Source organism: Nothoprocta perdicaria, unplaced genomic scaffold, assembly GCF_003342845.1.
Source record: "Nothoprocta perdicaria isolate Ctin4 unplaced genomic scaffold, notPer1 scaffold_18, whole genome shotgun sequence".
In the NCBI taxonomy this organism is placed as follows: Eukaryota; Metazoa; Chordata; class Aves; order Tinamiformes; family Tinamidae; genus Nothoprocta; species Nothoprocta perdicaria.
The window spans coordinates 648,671-656,754 of record NW_020454982.1 but is presented as its reverse complement, the minus strand read 5'-3'; positions in this window follow the sequence as shown (position 1 = coordinate 656,754).

The window sequence follows — 8,084 nt, the reverse complement described above, 5'->3', positions numbered from 1 at the left end:
TATGATGCTTTTGGGGTATTATGCATTTACTAATGTTTGGTTTTGTTTTAGGAGAGTTATTCACCCTGGATTGCTCTGGTTTATTCATATCCTGTGACAGTGAATCAGATATTGCTGTCTATATACAGACTGAATTGCCAGCCAACTTCAGGCCCAAATATGGTAAACATAATTATGTTCATTTGCTGTAAAAAATACATTCTCCTTAGTTTAAAATTTTCATGATTACAGTTTTCTGATAATTCTGTAATCTCAAGATGAGAGGGATTTGAAAGGCCTAATCATCATGTCCCTCTCTCTGCAGTATAGAATATAGCTTGTTTTCCTGGGCAAAACTCCAGCTGTTCACTGATGAATCCACTGCTACTCAAATACAGTAAGCCTAAAAACAGTTTGGAAAGTCTGCTCTCAGAACACAGGAGTTGTGGTGTGGGGACATGAATCCCTCCCGTTTGCTAGGTGGGAAAAAGCTCCTCTGCAACTGTCGTGAGGCTGTAAATGCATGTGCTGAGGTCAGGTTTGCTGATATAATGTACTCCAGTTTCCTATTTTCAGAAATCTAATTCATGTATTATAAGTATTTAATCATGGGAAAAACTTTTGAAGTAGGAGGCTTGCAGTGAATGATTTGAAGAGATTTGAAAGAAGCAAACGTTAAAGCAGGGTAAAACTTCTAACCTGTACTGAAGGGAATAAATGCTGGTATAGATGCTGGTTTAGTCTTGAGTATCAGTCATAAGCAAATAATAATCTTTTAAATATGAAAAAATGCTTAGTCTGCACATTGTACTATTTGCTAATAATAACATTTTCATTTGTATAAATGTGTTTAATATATTAAATATTTAAGTGAGAAAATAGAAATATAGAAGTTTTTGTGATGTAGTCTGGTATAAAGAGAATGCTGTGGATATGTTCTGTGGCAAGCACTGAGAATACAGAAGAAGCATGGTAATTTGGGAGGGGTTTAATTGTTGGTGTAGAGTTACTGTAAATGTTTTGAGAGGCCTTGTCATTCTTATTGTTGCAAACAAAAAAAAAAAGAAATCTCAAAAGCTTTACTATGCAGATTTTTGTACGTAATTATCTCATGTTTTTAGTACTCAAATCTTGTTCATAGAGGAGGTTTAAATGCATAGATCTATAACTTTCACTGCATTGAAATAATGCTTTTGTCTAACTACTAAAGACAGGCACTAAAATGTGTAACGAAACAATTCTAGGGTTGGATTTTCTTTTTCAAGTTGCCTAGCATCATAGCTCACCTGTATAGAAGCTTGACTTAGACATATTTATTTTAGTGGAACAAAATCTAACGTGTATATGCCAATAAGCATGAGTACTGTGAAATTCTACTTGTGGTATTAATGAAATGTATTATCTTTACTTGCAAGATCAGAAAAATGGTATGAAACCTTGTCTAAAGGTTGATAAGCATGCTTATCAGTGAGATAATGCTTCTCTTTCAGGTCAGTTATATGCAGTATGTTGCTCTGATATACTGCTTTTGGTAATCAATCTGTTTTAATGAATAAAAGGATAAGAAATGCCATGTTGATTCAGAGCGGAGATGGACCGAGCTCAGCCTTCCTTATCCCATGATGGCCGTTAAGGAATATAACATAAGGTTTACTCTTCTGACTACCATTATCAGGCTAACATTTTAGCAAAAACATTCTCTTTTAACCCTGAACTTGTCATTTTATATGTGAAGCTAGGAGCTGAGCAGCACCTTGAACATGAATTTTGCTGCCATGCGAGGCTATCCCATGAGAAGAGCAGATGTTACCTCCTTTTCCTTCTCTTCTGTGCTCACAATTGACTTTTGAAAGAGAACTGGTCCTGTTTTCAAAGTAAATAACACACACATCTGTTTTTGGCATTCAGGGGGTCACCCAAGTCTGCAAGAACGTTTGGTTTAATGCATTCCCTTTGCTGGCTTTTCCTTTTGTTGTCCTGTCTTATTGCTAGGATTTGCATTGGGTCTGTTTTGTGTATTACATCTTTACTGCAAGAGGGAAGAAGCAACCTGATATAGTATAGGCTCTGCACTGAAAAATCTAGCTCAGTGTACTCACTGTTTCCTTTAGAGGAACCTACCTTCCACATGTATTTTATAGGGAGTGCAGTTACCTAAGTCAGGGCTATAGATGCCTTTTTTGGAGGACTGAACAAGGGAAAGCAAGGTGTGCCGAGCAGCCAAGTTCCTAGGTCCTTTGGTAGCTTTCTAGCTCCCAAAGCTTCTGTCCCTTCTCGGTCATGTTTGTGCTGCGTTTTCATGCTGAGGTGCTCACTGATTTGTTTTTTGGGAAGCGGTTATTTTTTGTCTTTGCTTGCATTGTAGGGCATCTAGCATAGTTTTACAACTAGGGATTTTTTGGTATAAATGCAAAATAATCAACACAAAAATTAAGAGTCTTGTTTGAAGGAGGGTAGTTTTGAAGGGAAACAATTTTAGACAAATACATAGCAGAATTTGCTTAGAGGCTGTCTATAAATATTATGTAAATATTTCATCAGTAAAATTCATCTTTGAAGAGCTAATAAAGCCAGCTTGCTGGAGCCTCCTGTTTATGTTTTCTTAATGTCCTTGCTTTACTATAATTGGTTCAGCAGTGAATGAGAAGATCAATGTCTGCATTAACAATAGAGCAGTCTCTTTAGACTTCTGTACTTTTAAATAGGGTGATATGTTGGATGGTGGTAGTTTAAAGCAGAAGAGATGCCCAGTCCATATGAAGCATGCCCTGTGTGCTGAGGTCCCCCATTGGTGGAAGGGAAGACACTGAACCTGTTTTAATCCTCTTGCTAGTGTCGCTTTCAGCCCTGGAAGAGCCAAGGAGAACAGGCCAAAGGGTCTGCGGAGCCGGGACTCGGGAGCGTGGGCTCTGGAAGGAGGATGTTCCAGCACGAGCTTTATGGGATCACCAGGGACTGGCCTGCTACTTCTTTCTTTATATTTCTCCTCCAAATGTTCTAGGCAGGCAGCCAGAAAGGAATTCCAATAAGCAATTCATGAGCTAACGAGAGCTAAAACGGTATTGATATAATAGACTATTTCTGTCTCGCCTCCCCTTCCCCCTCTTCTCTCCTTACCCTCCTCAATGAGGAGACTTTTGAACCCGAATGATGGGAGAAGATGCAGTAGGTGTCTGGATCTTGCAGTGCCGGTAGCCAGCCCTTGGGAAGGGTGTGAGCCTTAGTCGGAGTCATTTCCCTTTCCTGCTTTGGAGGCTGTGAGGGCTCCCGACCAAAAGCAGCCAGGCCGCGGTGCTGGGAGGTGCTCCCTGCTGCTCCGGCCTGGCTGCTGGGAAGCGCTTCCTCTCGCCGCCGTCACCGGCGGCTTCTTTGTTGTGCCGTGTGTGCCGATTCCTGTGCGAGCTTCCTCCTCAATCCTGGACCTTGTTATTAAGGATGTGCTGGCACCTTGTGATAAAGCTCACATCGTAGCTGAAATGTGAAAGTCATACCAAGAAGGCAAGATTACAATGGGTATGTAATATGGTGCATCTTTTATGTCAGATTTTGCATATATATATAACTGCTATATAAGAAATACCCTCTTGCTATGGTATTTTTTTATTATGGCTATTGGGTTGCACAGACAAATAGTGCATTTTTTTAGCACTGTGGATTGATTGTGACTGTTCTTAGGAAAGCCTTTTACCAAAACCTATGATTTAGAAATTGTTTCAGCAATATTTACATACCTTTTTCTTTAACGCTTCTTCTCAGAGGAAATCATGTTCACCTTCTGTCACAATTCCCTTATATTCTTTCTTGCTTCTCCCTTTACATGGCTGCTAACCATAAAATGTCCATACATGGCTACTAAACATACGTGGCTACTAACCATAAAACATCACCAGTAGCCTGTGCTCAGGCCCTGGCATTCAGACCTGGGTGGAGGTGTGGTAGGGCTCGTGGGGATGGCAAACGCGCTGGAGCCACCCCGCTTGCGAGCCGCCTGGCTGTGCATTTGTGCTTCTCCTGTTAGCTCCCATGTGTGCGCTTCAGCGGTGACTACGGCCTTGGAGCCTTACGGTTGCGCCCCTTGGTTCTCCCTTGTCCAGGATGTGGGATCGCTGCCGCTGCGCCCCTTGCTCTGGCGCTGGGGATGGCCGAGTGCATGTGGCCGGCCGAGCTGCGTGGCTGGCTCCTGCGGCCCCGGGACGCTGCCCCTGGCCCCCGCGCCGGCGTGTGCAGTGACGGGCTTGTCCTTATCCTGCCTGTTCTGGCTCCTCCTTTGCAGGTCAGCCAAGTCTGGTCACTTGAGGGATCTTTTCTTTCTCAAACCATCCAGGTGTTTGAATGTTGGGAGGCCAGGTGTAGGACCTGCCACACACATGAGCAGCAGCAGGATTTGAAGGCAGAGTAACTCCATTTGTAGTGAAGTGACTTGTGAATGTGTGTGAGGTTTGAGTAACTGAATTGGAGCTGCAATTGGTTCCTCCTCGATGGGAGGCCCTCAGCTCCAGCAGCCTGCTGACCTGCTGGCCTCGCAGCAGCCGTGTTTGGTCAGCCTCTTCCCTGTGAGCAATCTGGCCGCTCTGGGCGTTGTTTCTCTTGGAGTTATCTTTTAGGGGACTTGTGATGAGCTCGGTTAGTTTTTCATTTAGTTTTTTTACCTGGGTGGTGCTATCGGTAAAATGCTCACTCTGAGATTTGTAGTGTTTATCTAGGAAAAACTGTAAGCAACATACAATTTTAACAAGTGTTACTTTTAAAAAATTAGTTAAGTATTTGGCATTGTCTTATTATAATATATGTTCCTGATGGTATATATCACCCTTTCTCCTCAAGGAAAATAGACTTCAGAAAAAACACCTCAGCAAGCAGCTTTTAAAGCTGAGGTCAGAGCCCTTTTAAGGAATTAAATGGTCTTTTTGTTGCTCCAAAATATTTAACCAGTGTGGTCTACAAAACTCTTACTTAAGTGATAAATGAGATTGGCAGAAAGGCAATTGACAGTATGGATACTGTGTAGCTAAGCTAAGTAGTGATAGACTTGTGCATTTATTCCCTCCTTTCCGTGCCCAGTTTCCTGTATTTATCTGGGATCTAGGGAAAAGTTGCCTCTTGGAGCAGAGGGCAGGCAGGGCAGAGGGGGCCAGGCCCCTTGTTGCTATTGCAGTTCAGCACCTGTGGATTCCTGTCCACGTTTGTGCCTGAAACCTCTGTGTAGATGTGAGTGCCTTGCAGTCAGTGAAGCTGGGAGGCTGTTCTTGCCTGGAAGTAACTAGGCAGAGGACTGAGGGTGGTAGGCTTAAAAAAGAAAAAAAAATTACGTTTGATTTGCATAAGCGCTCATTTAGATGCACTTTGTGTTTTCTATGTAAATGTGGCAATTTGTACATAAAGCAACTCATGTAGGTGTGTGCTTGATTTTATGTGGAAGTTCAAATCCTAGTAACTATTAACTCCTTAACTATGGCATTAGCATTAGCTCGTAAAATGAGAACATAAGCAATGCAGGGTGGTGTGGTTTCTTGGTAGCTTTTTGTACCTGTCAATAGGATAGTATTCAATCTGAAGCCTTTTTTTTTTTTTTTTTTAATGCTGTATATCACGTACAATTTCTAATGTTTAATGCAGTAGAATCAAAACTGTTAGTTTTGCATACAAGAAAGAATATAATTTTTTGATTTGTGGCATACTAACCTTTTAATGAGACTTTCTATACTTGATTTCTTTGAAATCTCTACAAAATGTAAAAGCTTCACATGAACTTTATATTGCAGACTGATAACATGCTGTGCATAAACCACCATAATGAAATCCTTTGAATTTCCTGGTAACATGGCAAGAACTGTCTTTGCTTTAACTTCTAGATATGGAGGCTGCAGTTTTAGTCCCTTTACCAAGGGCAGCCGTGGGAGGGGAGAAGAGTGAGAAGGATATTCCCAGGCCTTTTCCAGAAAAATATACAAAAGGAAGAGCATTTACTTGGTACATAGCACGTTGCCCATTTCATTATAGAGTGTATAATACTGCAATACTACATGTGTAATCTTGAGAAATAACAAGATTTATAACTTTCCTCATGCTGAATGTTACTAAGTAATTTTTTTTCATTCAATATGTTTATGTCTCTTAGGTTTTAGCAGTTTCAGGTATTGCCTAAATATCAACCTCTTGGAAATGGCCACTTTCAGTGTCTCTTAATTAAGATTTGATACTGCAAGGCTCGCTGTGTAATGGGAAGGTTTGAATTGTAGTGCCTCTCTCGTGTGCTTGACTAGTCTAGCTCAAAATCTTTTTTTTTTTTGGTTACTTTTTGCCGTAATTAACATTTGGATGTTTTGTGATCATTTCTTAAGTTCCTCTGCAATGTGAAATTCATGCTTGTCTAGGCAAAAGTCACTGGCTTACTTATACAATGCATGTAAATTAAACAAGTCTATTGCTTCATCTGCATTTATATGCAATCAAGACAACCAATTTATTCATGCTTTACATTGTAAATCACTGTAGCTTGCAGCACAAGGAGGAAAATATTTTTAACTATGCATATGATATAAAGATGTGCTAGAAATTTTTCTCCTTAAGGAGTTTACTGCATTTTGATGCATTGAATGTGGATACTGAGAAAAGTGTAAGGCTAGCTCTTAAGAAAGAAAATAATCGCTTTATAAATAAAATAAAAGCTTATAAATAAATAAAAGCTTAAAGTGCTTTATTAAAGGATGTTGGAATGTGTATGGGAATATCTGTGGTGTTTTATCTGCCTATCATTTTTTTTTAAGAGTGGGAATGTAAAAGAATATTTGCTTTAGATGTTGGAAGCAGAACCATCTGCAGCAGTGACTTCCTGAAAATCCTGTGCGTCTGTTGTCTTAGTGGGTGTGAGACTCTGGCTCTCTGTATGGTGTTGCGTCCTGCTATGTTTTGCCTGCTATGCTTTTCTTATGTTTTTATTTTTGGATCTTTGTATCAGACATGTCAAAACACATTATGTGAATAATTCAATATTTTATTCCTTTAGACACGTGGAAAACAAATTCTGACCAAGTATAAAATCTTAATTCCTCAACCTTTTTGATGTTCCTGATAGAGTTTTCATATAGTTAAGGGAATAGTTTGTGCTGAGTTAAAGTGTTCTGGATTATTCCTTTTACTTTTAAGTGTTCAGGATAAAAAAAAAAAACTATTGTGAGTTACTGTTTGGTACTTACCCTTTACTATTGTTGTGCTAAGGAAAAGAATGTCCTTATTTGATCAAATCAATTCTCTGGGAGAGAGCAGCCTAACGTGTGAGTAATAACTAAGCCTGAATAAACTGACTGGACAAATTACAGTTCTGTACATTATACTTTCCCTCTAATAACATCCAGACATTAGAAATCCCAAGTTTCTTTTGTTGTTCTCTTCTTCCCCAGAAATAGGAATTTGCTCTCTAAAGTGGGGAAGAATGTAGAAGTGTAATTGTTTAGGAAACTGGAACTGAGTTTCCCAGTCTAAACTAACTGGCAAGATAAGGAGTAATTAGGTCATGGCAGTTTTGACCCTGGCATAGAGAAAAGGAAGACATTGCAATGAGATTAAGTAACAGGCTATAAATTCTCTCATCTCTTTCTGTGCACAGGCATATATATAAACACACATATCTTTATATATACACACATACAAATATAAATGTGCTCCTAGTGTGACACTTGCCAGTTCATGAATATGCACCCACCTGTGTTCCTAGTGATCACTCGTTGCCCAACTGCATCATATTCTTGGGCGAATCTCCATTAGGATTTAACAGAATATGGTCTGTGCTGCTGCACTGGAAAACAAAAATAATAAAAAGAGCTGTATCTGTTCATCCAGTAAATTATTCATGCAGAATCACTAGGAATCTCAAATTTCTGCAATAAATTATGGTGTGTAGGGAGGAAAAAAAAAAGGTTTCATTTACTTGATTCTTAAATTATTGAAAAAAGGATAAGATTAGAAAATATGATTAACTCTCCCTAAATTGTGCATAAATAGCCTTCTACTGTTGTTAATTCTAGAAGTGTTGCACTGGGGATTAACTGCTAGTTTCAAGTCCGGCCGTCTAGGGGGGGAGAACTAGAATAAGAAAATATTCACCA